Raw genomic sequence first — 14,968 nt, 5'->3', positions numbered from 1 at the left:
TAAAAGGGCAGACAACTCTGAATATCATCAATGTGAACTGTTGTAAAAGCCTTCTTACCATTGCAGATTCCTCTGAAGCTCAGACACATGTGAATTGTGATCATTTCTGTGTTTAGTGATGATTTTACAGACAAAGAGAATTCTCCCTAACATTTGAGTAGGGAGAACATTATATCTCCCTACCTCAGTACTCAATGGCGATTGGTCAATCTCCATCCAGGACATGTGACCTACACTGGTTACTTAGCAACAGTCAGTCGCTCGCATTGAACTTCGACTGATTTGATTGTTGATCGTAGAAGTCCCTTTTGGAATCTGTGTTTTATTGTATATGATGTATGCTATGTAATATATATAAATATATATAACAGATGTGCAATACACGTATGCCATGTTTTCTTGTGTCACTAACCAATCAGAAGGCAGCCTGTTATCAGTGCAACAATTGGTTTGAAATTAACCTTGGAGATACTTACTACTAAGCACAGATATAAGGCTGTTCTGTTCATCTCATAGAATTTGTGTTACTTCATTTTGATTTTTCTTGCACCAATCTTAGCATGGAGCTATTTCTGAAAATCATTTGGAGACAGAATATAGAAATGTAAATATCAGAAAATGATAAAATAATAAAGAAAACTTGGAAGTGTATACAGTTGTTAATTTAAATTTCAAATGATCAGATGGACTGATTTGTCAAATCTTGAATAGAGATGCTAATAAAGAAAGAAAATGACAGAAAACATTGAATTTTAATTTTTTGTAAAATTTTCAGATGCATGCATATAATTTTGCTTAATTTTCATCTCAAGTATGCTAAATCATGAACCGCAGATATTTGAATGTAGAATCTAGGTATTTGAATGTAGATGCAATAGAGAGATGGCAAAATCTTTTCATCTATTTTCATGCATGAAACAGGACAAATTAATGAACAAACAATAGCTGAAAACTTTGTTCCCCAGAAAAAAAACTATTGTCCATGAATAATTGCTTTCTGATGTAATCGTTCATTTTCAAATATAATAAATATGGGACCTTTTAATAGTAGCTGTTGCCAAACTGATGAATTTTTCGCAGTAAAGACAATTGTCAGATAGATGAAAAGGTTGGTCTCACAGATACCCAGGTTTCCAAACCAACAGTGAAGAGGATGAAGGCTTTCAGACAGCAAGGAAGAGCTACGGTTCTAATACATTATGTTGTGATGGAAGGTGGTAACAAGGTGTGTGTTGTGAGATACATGTATAATGTTAGTGATTCGTGGTCTCACTGTGTGAGGATTGTACAGATCATGGACAGGGCACTAGTCATCCCATACACATCCTGAAAACACATTCCAGTGCGTCTTGCAGAAAACACTTCTTGACCTTTAAAATTCAATTTGGATGTTTGCATCCATGGATGTTTTTGAATAGGCAATGTTGATAAACATTTTTATATATCTGAGCTACAAGCCTTACCTACAAGTTGAACCAAGGAATATTTGGTCATTTTGTATTTTGACACAGGCTAGTACAATGGCAAAACACCTTGTACTATCACTATTTGACCAAAATTCCTAAACAATGCTTTAGAGAACTGTACAATGGACTCTTCTTTAGCAGATTTCTTATGGTTATGGAAAGGATCACTTATATTATAATTCTTGGAAACAATCATGCATCACATGAAAGTCAAAATATTAGATTGTGATGGATCTTGAAGTATAAATAGAATATGAAAAATTAATTATTCCTAATGATTCTGATTGATTTGTAGGGCCTGAATGCCACAACCTGCAACTTGGCCACCAGACTTGTTGGTGCTCTAGGCAAGTGCCCTGTTCATGAGTGAGGTGTGTGTTGATGGCCGAGTCTGAGTTGTACGTGTAGCTACCGGGTTATGTTGGTGATGGGATTGGATGTTTCCTTCTGAAGGACTACAGGTTGTGATGAAACACTGCAAGATACATTTCTTTCTGATGTAGGTATCTGCCTCGCCATAGACATGGATCACCACTGTCTCACAACATCTGCTGCACATATTGTGCATTACTTGAAGATTACTATATTAATTATCATATTCAGTGGAGGTTGACATTGGGAATTATCAGATCTACGTTCGGTTTTATCCAACGAATGACCTAAGAATATATCATGTGACATGCACCTACTGACGTGGACACAAGCTTTATTCATGTAGCGGGGTATAAAGAATTGATTGGTCCTCTGAAAACTTCATCCACAAGGTGGGCGATGTATATGAAACTTTATTCAGGGTCACATGGAGATTGAGGTTCGTACATGAGGTAGGATAATCTGTGTTACAGCCTCTGCACTGGGACACAATTAATAAGAAAGTCCTTTTGTTCCATAAGGGACCTGTAATTTTCTCATGTGGGCAAATACAATGATGTTTCATCAATGACCTCTTGCCATTTTTTTCTTATTAACAAACATCTTATTATTTCAGTCCTAAACTGAAAATATTTTCTTGTTCGATTAATTTAATTTTTTTATGAACCTTTCTAAAAATGGAATGACTTTTTAGACATTCCTCTGATTCAGTCGCTCATTTCGAACAATAACTGGTCCCTATTAAATAAAAGGCATTGATACTAGATTTGCAATTGCAGGCCAGACAGAACCAGTTCTTCTAATTTTGAAGGTATCTCAGTTACTGGTTGAATTTTAAACATTTTGGGATGTTCTTGTATGTTATCACTGGTCATATGCTCAAGAACAATGTGGGTGAAATATATTATTAACTGACCTTCTAGGTTACTTTTTTTCACTGAATGTCAATTTCTAGGGAGGTGGGGGTATTTCTTGAGGGGTGGGGGTATGGCCTCATGGTTAAAGCCTTCACTCACCAAAACCATGGTCTACCCAAGGACAATGGGCAAGGTAATCTAGTTTTAGCCCAAGGCAGTAAAAAATAATTTTAAATACAGGAAACTATAAAGTAACAGGTCAATGACAATCTGAAAGGACCCACCTGCAAGTGCGTGAGTGAGTGAGTATGGTTTTTATGCCGCTTTTAGCAATATTTCAGCAAAATCATGGGTTTCAAACATTGTAACCATGTGGGGAATCGAACTCGGGTCTTCGGAAGGTGAGCGAACGCTTTAACCACTAGGCTACTCCTCCGCCCCAGACCCACCTGTAGATAAGAAAAGTGACAGGTCTTTCAGAATAGATGGCAATGGTAGTGGAAAGGTCTTGTTTGCTTATGAGGCTTAACCCACAAAATTGTTCCTCAAAACCATATGCTTGTGGTTCTCTACAATATTGTCATGAGCAGATCAATCCTTTTTGGTTTTAGGTGTTTGGTTTACTGAAATAGATTGTCCAAATTTCAAAGAACTTGGTCAAAAGGTTTTAACAGGGAAAGATACTAAATTAACAGAAAGATAACTGATTCTGTGGGGTTTTTAGAGCAAAGATTTTATGCATATTATTTACCATTTTCTTAATGAATTATGAATTGTCGTGATAAAATCACATGAATTTTTAAAGAGAATCCGCTGTAATGAAAACTGTCAAAAGTCATTCTGTATATTTTCTAATCTATTTATGTTTTGAGGTCAGTCTTTTTTGAAATATGTAACAATGCCCTCAGTTCACAGGAAAATAGCATTAATGATTATTTAAACAACTAAAACAAATATATCGGTAAATACATGCAGAGACAATCACAACTTTCCATGGTCAGTGAGGCAGATGAATACGATCAGAACAAGACTATTTCCTGTTTACATAATCAGTGTGATGCTTGTAGTGGAACATGAAATAGCTATATTGAGTTAAAATTGTTTTCAAATAAGGACATTAGAGATATAGACCAATATGTTGTGTTGTTGCTTTTGTGTAGCAATCATACCACTCCTCCATCTTTGAAGAGCAGAATCCAGAACAATGGAGGCTATAGTGGAAAATGTTACGTTTAATTTCAGTAGAATTCCCTTCATCATGTGTGTGACTGTCACCAGTTGTTAGGGAAATCCTATTTCAGAATGACACTGAAACAGCAGTGTTTAATCTCCAACCGAGTCATGGATCATTTGAATTTCTCGTCAGTCACCTAGTCTATTTGATTTATTTATTATATATTTAACATTCATAAAAATCAAATAACTAAAAAAACTGGAGGCACTGATTAACTGGAAGCCATTTGTGGTATAGCCATTCAAGTCTGGAGGAAGTATATAGATTTGTCAACATTTTTGTCACAGCTGAGCTGTGTCCATACATTGCCTTCTGGGGGTTGTAATGTTTTGTACAATGCATTTAGGAAATCAGCAATAGTTAATAAAAAGATCTAGAATCTCCCTTTGACAACTTGCAGACACTACAGATATGTGGTTTCATGCTTTGTCAGTTGGATTTTAAAAGAATCATGTTCCTTTCAAATGCTGAAATTAGTGATGACTTTTAGTGTATAACTGACATCAAGAAGCATTTCCCATTAAATGATATGACATTACAACTATTGTTTACCAAAGAGATTTTGACAGTACTGCACTGAACAAATAGTGTCTTTAATTTATAACAAGGTTGAATGTTTTGTGTTTTTTTGAAGGAAGTAATGTTTGAAATGAATATATAATAACTCTTAGAACTTACTTTGCAAAATTATTAGATCAGCAAAATATTAACCAAGGGTATCAAGTTACAAACACCAGCATTACATTCATAACTTGATGACCCTCAAAATGATATTTGTAGGAAAACTACTAACAATATCTGACAAGCCAAAGGATTGGACAGTGAGAATATAAAGTGCCAAATCTTCATGGAAAATCTTCATGGCTATACGGATTATGATGAAACAGTCTTATTAATATGAGTTCCGATTCTGATGTGAATATTTAAATGAAGAGGACAGCTATGAATAGTTTGTATGTGAATTGTACATCAGTGATGATACTGGTAAAACTGTTCTATGAAATCCAGTTATGAAGAGTTTTATATATTTGTTTTTTGTAGTATTGATAGACTTCATATGTAAATATATATGTTTTTCTATGTACATAGTTGCAAATATTTGATGCACAATGATTTTCTGACAATAGATGTACTTAAAACAGGGGAATCATAGCGTATTTATTTGCTTCACTTTTCCGTCATACCTAAACTTTCAATGTCAAGGAGACATGCTTCATTCTTTCACAGCTAAGCCATGTCCTTGAATGGCTTGACAAGCTTACATAATGATCTCCAAATAAAAAAGTCAGAATATTTTTCAAATTATGAAAATGATCATATAAGGCCATTTTGTGATCACACATTTTTTTTCATTTCGAGTAATATTGGATATTTCAAATTAGTTTTCAGATAGTGACAATGATTAAGTAAGGCTTATTTTTATCCTGAATTTCAAGTTGATGGTAAAAATGAGATTAAAACTGTATGAATATTTTATAGAGTGACTTTATATAAATATGTTTTAAAAAATTTTTAGTAAAGAATTCAAATAATTGCCTCCTTCCACCATGATTCCAACTTTTTGACATCTTGACAAGATGAAAAATTTACTTCGATTCCACGTTAGTCACATTTCAGGATGTGGATCTGAGGATTAAAAAGCATCTTATGTTGCATAGCACATATCATGACAAACATTTTTTCTTCTGTGGAAATGTTGAATTTCAAACCTTCGAGCCAATTACATTCAGCTTGTAATTTAAATTTTCTAGTTGTCCTTTCAGTGCTAACTGTCTGCAGATAATGTACATACCCGACAGGTCTATTTTAGATTTGGATGGTGCAGTTATTTCAAATGTTGCTTGCAACACAGTTTCTTGTATAAGCCAATGGGTTTCTTTCACTATTCATATACACAAGCTGTTCTAACATGTATAAATTATTATGGCAACAGTTTGTGTTGAACAATATTATTACATGCATATTTCATAAAACAACTCAGTTTCTGATATTTAGCTTACTTTGTCAATATGAATGTATGATATTTTAATGCCCATGTTAATATTGGATGATGTCAATGAAAGAGTATGTGGAAACATAAATTTTGATTTCAGTCCAAACTTAAATTTTTTAATCCAAAGTACTGTATTTAAGACGTTTGATAAATCCACAACTCGTGCATTCATGTTTATGAAGTAAGCTTGATCATGCATTTACTATGTGTCATGAATGACCTCTGTGCTAGTTTGGTGTGGGTCAGTGGCTCCCCCTACTGGCCTTGACCCCTCTAATCTCTGTGCTTTCTTACTGAGAACGTTTGTACAGCTCTACGTTGCCACAACTCTTGAATAAAAAAGAAACTTCTACAAATGATAGTCATGTAATTTGTTCCCTCACCTTGGATGATTCTTCATCATCATCATCATCATCATCATCATCATCATCATGCTCACTGCTTACATAGTTTCACCAATGACAAATATGTATATATCTAAAACATTTCAGTTTTAATATCAACAGAGTAGATACAATTAAAAACCTATTCAATTTTTATTTGAACAATACATTTATGATGAACAGTAATTCCTCATTGGGAGTTTAACTATCAACACATTGCTATTGTCCATGGACAAACGGCAAGGTGAATCATCAACAACTGATGTCAATAAATCCAGAGTATTAACAATTTCTAAATTTTAAAATTTTTGCAAAATATTCCATACTGTTTAAAGGTACTTTTTACACATGAACTGATGTATTGTAAAACAAATGCGTAACGTTGAAAAGATTATTTTCCTGAGTACAATAAATGACAAGAATCAGTGAAAATTGCCCGAATTCTTTACAAAACTTTACACTAAAATGCAGCTGTTCACATGCACAATATTTGCACATGCTTTTCAGCAATTTTATGCATGATCCTTGTGCAGTTCATCTGCATAAGGTTTGCAGTTGAATCCCCCAAGTTAGTGGAGAAATCAATCTTCGATGTAACCATATATATATATATATACATAACATATAGCAAGAGTTTTAAGTGAGTCTAAACTGTTAAAAGGAAGTACAGTGAAACCTGTCTAAACTGGCACCCCATGGGACCGAAATAAAATGCCGGATTAGACAGTGCCGATCATTTTCCAAAATGGCTGCCATTTACACTCGTCAATATCTTTATCTCTATAATCTAGCGTGCCGAGAGGGGTGTATTGGATTAAGGGACCTTGATTGGACTGCTCATACCCATGTCGGCTTAGAGCATTTGATTCACTGCGCAATCACTACTTCCTGATCATGGTAATTACGTTGACACATGTCATCGGTTCCCAATTGTGCAGATTGATGTTCATGCTGTTGATCACTGGATTGTCTGGTCCATACTCAATTCCATACCATATAGCTGGAATATTGCTGAGTACGGCGTAAAACTAAACTCACTCACTCATCATGGTAATTACAGTTAAAATTGCTTGTTGGGACCGGAAAGTCGTGCCGGAATATGGAATGGACAGGTGATGGATTAGACAATGTTTAAGTGATCATTATATTGTTGTAAAATGGCGGGACCAAGATTTTATGCCGGTTTTGACAGTGTGCCGGATTAGACAGGTGCCGTTGTTGGCAGGTTTCACTGTATATACTTATAACTATACTAACACAATTATTGCATTACCCAGCATGGCAGGATACTGCTGTGTCATGATAATACTTACCCATACAATGTTCTGTACAAGGCAGGTGCTACCTGTGGGACAGTACATGTTTACCATTTTCGCAAATACCTGGCACCAGCACTGATTTTTGGTGGTACTTTCACAGCTATTTTGCCCTTTACACAAAATTGAATCTATTTTGAGGACAGTAAAATTTGGATATTCTTGAGCACTGATTTTATATATTCACAAACAATTTGCCTGATATTCTACTATATGCTGTTGATGACAGGTAAATTAGCTGCAGTGACTATTTTGGGCATTCTTTGGACTGGAGTGAGTGAGTGAGTTAAGTTTGTTTGTTGTTTAATGCCGCAGCTATATTCCAGCTATATGGCGGTGGTCTGTAAATAATCAAGTCTGGACCAGACAAACCAGTGATCAACAGCATGAGCATCAATCTGTGCAATTGGGATACAATGACATGTGTCAACCAAGTCAGCGAGCCTGACCACCCGATCCTATTTTGGACTGGAATCTTACATTGTGATCATATAAAAACAACCTGCCATTTTGATGATATGCAAAGTGGCGAGGGTGTTGAGGTGTATTTAGTTTTCGCTGTTTTACACCACACTCAGCAATACTCCAGCTATATGACAGTGGTCTGTACACAATCTGGACTAGACAAACCAGTGATTGGCAACATGCACATCAACCCATACAAATGGAAAGTAGCTTTGACTATTTTTTGACAAAGTCATGAATATTTTCTGAAAACCAGCCCTCAGAACCTATCCATCTGTTTCTTCCAACAATGTGTATTTTTATTTCATTGACAAATGAATGAAAAAGTATATTTAAACCATTTTTCCCGATATAGCTTCATTCACTGACACTATTTCTAGGGTAGCATTACATCACTGTCACTTATGTCTTGTTTTAACTCATACCTCATTTGGCCATTGCACTGTGTGGGTTGCATCACCCATGACACGTACACATTAGAGTTCACAATCATGCTGAGAAAAGCAGGAAAGTCTATGATGTAGAAAGCTTGATGTACTCAGAATTAATCGGTGTAATTCTGCTACAGTTGTACGATTCATGCAACAGTATAACAAAAATATTTTCTGCCATACTTGTATTGGAAATATACTGAAATCCATTAGATACACATCACCCTACATGTACATGTTCACAATCGTGCTGAGAAAAGCAGGAAAGTCTATGATGTAGAAAGCTTGATGTACTCAGAATTAATCGGAGTAATTCTGCTACAGTTGTACGATTCATGCAACAGTATAACAAAAGTTTTCTGCCATACTTGTATTGGAAATATACTGAAATCCATTAGATACACATCATTTATTTTCATTGATCGATAAATATGCAAAATGAATTTTGAACCCAAACTGCACTTATAGTAATCTGACAATGACAGATAAATGTGATTCACACCGAGAAGCGAGTGATCATGTGACCTACAATTTACTGAAAATCACTTTTTCACCTGCAGATCGTGTTCTATGCATAAAACATGGCGGTTCCACAACACATTAACACTATATTCAGTTGTATACCAAATTCACACACCGCGTGTCATGATCCCAGCCCAAGATCATCATGTTGTTCTCACGTATTCAAGGAACAGTTTCAAGCCAGGGTCCAAAACAGCCACTACCATTTGTAGATGAAGGGGAATCATCACTCTGCAGATGGTACAACTATGATTACGTCATCTATGACTGCGTATGCATAGAGCACATATTGGTACAGCGGAGGGATTGAGAACAACAGTCGTTCCCCACATGGGGATCAACGTCTCCACATTTTGCTACAGGACAATGCATGCCCCCATGTGGCTAGACACAGCATGAGCCTTCTAAAGAGAAAATCATTCCTATCATGCTGTGGCCCTTATCCGGATCTAGTGCTGATGATGGTAGCCTACTGGTTAATGCGTTCGCTCATCATGCCGAAGACCAGGTTCGATTCCCCACATGGGTACAATGTGTGAAACCCATTTTTGGTGTACCTGGTGATATTGCTGGAATATTGCTAAAGCAGCGTAAAACTAAACTCACTCACTCACTCTAGCGCTGATGTGTGGGACGAAATGGGGAAAAGACTTTCTGCTGGAGCTCAACCGAATAATGTCCATGAGTTAGAACTCGCTTTGCAATGAAAATGGTGTCAGATACGACCAGCTTTCATGGGGAGGGTCATCTTATCAATGAGACGAAGATGTGCAGTTGTGCTTGATGCAAATGGGGCCATACCCGTTACTGACATTGACTGTGACCATAAAATAATAGTTCCAACACAAACTATCACATCATTCCGTCAGATTTTGATACATATGACAGTTAATCTAAAAAAATGAATACTCCTCCAAACTACTAAACCAGAAACAGATAACACCTATTCCCAAATCACCAGTTTCGTCAGAGATAAACTGATCCACATTTGTTCAAAGGTGGATATCCATACAAGATGAAGCTTCCCTGAGTAACATTAAGAGTGATGACATACTTGCCATCATGTATTTGTGTCTTGTTAACACATAGTGTTACGAGAGTGTGTTTTTTGTAATTTGTAATAACATTGGTTAGGTGATAATAATTATGAGGCACAATGTTTAAAGTTTTGAGTGTGGGTTGTGGGTCGCATTTCGTGTCATATATGTTCAATGGCAATACTATTTTTAGCAGTACACCTTTATGATAGCGCTCCAGAGTTACCTCCCTTGACCGGATGTTTATGTGTTGACATCGTCATGTCGTATGTTCAACACGTTTCGAGAAAGATCTAAATGTTAAATGATACAGCCATGCTTTGCTGGAAAGTTCGAGAATCTGTGTCAGTATATATAAAGACTGGCTGTTGTGTGGTGCGACACAAGGACTGACACACGGACTAACACACGGAATTACACGGGACTTTTGATATCACTGGAGTTGCCTACTGTCGTCCTTCGTCACATCGCCATCGTCTGACCCTGACACTTCGTGCCTGACTGCTCTCATTTGTAAACAAGCTTCATTTAGAATATCTGCTCTCACTAAATATCAAGGCTTGTGGTGAGTTGATATTTTATATGTGACCCATTACTTTAGATTTGTGACTCAATTGCATTGCATTGTACTAGAAATCTGTATTGTGATTCATTGTAGCTTGCTCATTGTTTGCTCAATATATTATTGAATATTTTAGACTTGTCTGTGTTATATTTTGCTGGTTCAAAGGGGATTCTTATACCTTTTGTCACGGCAATTATTTAACCGTGACAATAGGTTCAATTACAAAAAGACAACAACCATCAAGGAAAAATTTCAGGTGTATTCATAGGCAGATCCAGAGGGAGGGTGCAAGGGTGCACACCCCACCTTTTGTCCTGAAAGTTTATTAAATGACCATTGAAACTTGGATGAAAATGAAGTGTACAACTCCCCTTTTCTCAATAATGCGCACCCCACCTTTTTGAAAAAGCTGTATCCGCCCTGGTATTTAATATCATTACCTAAGCACCGTTATATACTAATGAAATTTATTCATTTATGTCAAAGCAGCTGAAGTGAATTGGTTTTTTACCTTAAATGATGCACAAATTCAGGTTTTAATGTTAAGATGCAAAAAGTATATTGAAATCATTGTTGTCAGTCTTAGTGAAATAGCCCTACAATTCTTGCAACTGTTTTGGCAAACTTCACATCAGCTATTCTTCATATGTGAGGTTAATAAGTTATTGGCATAAATCTACTTAATTCGCACATAATTAATTTTGCTAAACCACAAAAAATGTTTCTGAATTCAGAGTATTTTACAAATCTTGGTTTTGATGGACAACTACACACACATGCTTCAGTTACATCACACTGCTTGTCAGCATCTTTGGAAGGAACATCTAAACTAAACTGAACAGATGTTATGGCATCTACTGCTGTGATGAAACCCACAGGTGCACTAATGGTGCTGAGAGACCAATGACCATTACTGGGGCAAATCTAGGATAGCTACCTGTAAAAAGCGCATCCTGGCAGCTAATGGACACAACTCTGCAAAGAAATTAGGTTGAATTTCATCATTGGGTCACCAGTGTCAATCTTGTCAAAGTACAATGTGTGAAGCCCATTTCTGGTGCCCACTGCTGTGATATTGCTAGATTGTTGCTAAATGTGGTGTAATACATTTTCACCTAACTCACTCTACTTGTCAAAGATTATTGTCAGAACAACATGGCAAACTGAGTGAAGCAAGCATAAAATATTAATATCTTGGAGCCCTGTGATACACCTGGTTCATTGTTTACATGTGTATTCTAGTTTGTCAGGAGCCAGCTTTCTGTACTGGAAAACAAGTACAATTACAGACCTGGGTGGTGTTGCACAAGTCAATCTTACTGCTAAGACGATTACAACTCCCATATGTTAACATGGCCTTGTTAAGGTTGTTTTGCACAACGGCACCCTGTCATTCAGGGGTGGAAATAACTTTAAAATTGCTAATGTACTCCGGTACAGTGGCACATGTAAAATCACTTGCCCTGATAATTTTTCCACTATACTGGTCGATTTTCTTGTTGATTTTTTAAATAAACAACATAATTAACATTTGAAAGTCAACTAGACACCGGTACAGCGTGACATACAAATTTGCTATCCCAACAAAAAAAGCACTGGACTGGGGCGTCGGGCAATGGGTTATTTCCTCCCCTGTCATTTATCATAGGTGATGGGGAGGCATGGCATTTTCCTGCATAAGTGTTTGAAACATGGATGCTGATAATGATATAACCCTAGAGAAGAACACACAACTATCACTACGGTATGTAGTTTGGTGACCCTGCCCCCTAATTTCTCTGAACCCTCACAGATGAAATACCAGGGTGATTGAATTAGGTCCAACAATACTTTGAACCGTACTACAATAACCTCAAGGTATGCCCTGAATGTGCGAGGAAGATAGCAGTGTTGGGAATTGGTTAAAATCTCATAATTGATGATTGGTTCATTGCAACTGATTAATCATCGTAAGTACTTGATTAGCGTCATTTATCAAATGTTACTGGTTATGCTTGTTCATGCACAAAAAAATAAAGATAAAACATGTAGTTCTTTCATTTGTTTTTCAAACTGCACAAAATGCATTTACAAATTTCACATCTTAAAAGGATGACTAGTATGTTGGGAACATAAATTAAGATAAATTCAATCATGACTTGGAATGAGATTGTAGTGGTCATGAAATATAACAGACAAAACCAACCTTGTGAACAATATTGTTATTGCAAACAAGTGTTCCAGAATTGTCCAAACTGACTGACTGGAATTGACCAACCTAGAAACATAATAAACCAGGAGTTGAACCCATGGAATACCTGAAGAAGGATGACTGGATAAATGTTTATTTCTGGCACTATGACAGCTGTATGTTACTTAGGGACTGTTAATAATTTATGGCAAGAGGGGGTGATGATGATTTTTATGCAGAAGCATGTACAATGTGAATCTCCCCCCCACTAAATTTACTTACAAAGTAAAAATGGGTGCCCCCCTCCTTAAAATCCTCATCAAACACCCCCCACCCCAGCCATAAATTATGAATGGTCCCTTACCATTACGTGATGACACACCATCAACTATATACATTGTTTATTGTTTAGGTCCACGGGTACATCTCCAGCTTAAAATGGCCCTGCTTGTACAGGTCAGCTCAGAGTCAGTATGCTAAGTCTGAATGGGGTTTCAGCAACGTAGTAAGTCAGTGAATTGGCACTACAGAACAGGATTAGCAGAAACAGCACAAACAACCTTGCCTCGTGTCCTATCAGCTCTTATATTTATATCAAAAGAACAATGTTTTGAAATCTTGATGAAGCTTCTTAAAATATTAACAAACCAAAGAGAGTTTTTGTGACAAGCTACAGTGTACAAAATGGGAAATAACTCTTCCAGCCTTAGTGTTACAAGAGTCCACACTGAGAGGAGGTGAGGTGAGGTGAAATTGGGTTTAACATCGTGCTTGAGAATATTTTGCTCACATGACCACGTGCATGCGTGTGTATGTGTATGTGCGGCTGCTTGTACTAGCCCAGACTGAAGCTGGTTTTATAGTGCTAGCCCACTGAGATACCATGCCGCAGTTAAGCATGAATACCCCACTCAGACACATTATACTGACTCCGAGCCGACCAGTCCTTGTTGTACCTATGAATGCCGAGCGCCAGGCAGGGACCAACAAGTACTTTTGGTATGAGGTGGTCGGGGATTGAACCCGCGACCTTCCGCTCTCCGGGCGGACGCTCTAATCACTACACCACGGGGGCGGTCTCCACCCTGAGAGGAGCAAACAGGAAAACATCAGAGACCATCATGACAGAAATGACCTCGTTGACCATGATAAACTTGTTTAATGCTGATTTGCATGCCACATTTCGAAATTACCCATTAAATCTAATTACATTGATGTTGGAGAGTGATTCATTACTGACTTCTGATAAAACAGACAGAGATTGTGACAAATCTAAAATGAAGTTGTGGAGACATCTGGTTCAAGAATAGTTCAGAATGGATAATTTATTACAAGATGGGTGTCAGAGGTTTTTGCTGCACTAGTGAACTGAAAATAATGACCTTCCTAAAAGATTGTCATATATTTAATGACCTTCCCCTTGTCAGTTTTTTCATGACAATCCCTGAAAAGACAAAATGCAAAAGCAACTTATAAAACTAGTTCCTGATACTATTAAAAGAAATAGAATGATAGTTATTCTACACCCTGGTTAAGTGATGATGGTCAGATACATACAACATTGTTTATATGTAGTTATGATATTACTGTTTTCTAACTCTTCATCTCGGGGCGGTGGGGTAGCCTAGTGGTTAAAGCATTGGCTCGTCACGCTGAAGACCTAGGTTCGAATCCCCACATGGGTACAATGTGTAAAGCCCATTTCTGGTGTCCCCCGTCGGTATGTTGCTGGAATATTGCTAAAAGCAGCGTAAAACCATACTGAGTCAGTCAGTCAGTAACTCTTCATCTCACAATATTACAAATGTAATTAGTTATCCTGTTTGATAGATGTGTACAAAGTGTCCATCTTCCTAAATAGTACCTGAGATTGCTAATTTAACCATTAAAATGACATAATATGATGTGAAGATTCCATGCATCCTATTAAATACAACTCACATTGAAGAATTACGATCTCAAGTCTTTTCCAATTAGGCTACCTTTAATTCCCACTCTGGCACAGTTTAGCCAAATTGTCTTAAGCCCTGTACATTTTTATGTGTACAATTTCTTTCACAAATAACTCCTGTCGGAACAGATCAGTGCTCATTTCATCTGCTGTTTATGTGGTAAAGATGGCATAAATAACCGAAACAGACATAAAATATTCACAAA

This window comes from Haliotis rubra, unplaced genomic scaffold, assembly GCF_003918875.1.
Source record: "Haliotis rubra isolate DU_JTF1 unplaced genomic scaffold, ASM391887v1 Scf3, whole genome shotgun sequence".
In the NCBI taxonomy this organism is placed as follows: domain Eukaryota; kingdom Metazoa; phylum Mollusca; class Gastropoda; order Lepetellida; family Haliotidae; genus Haliotis; species Haliotis rubra.
Note: the sequence above shows the minus strand (reverse complement) of the source record.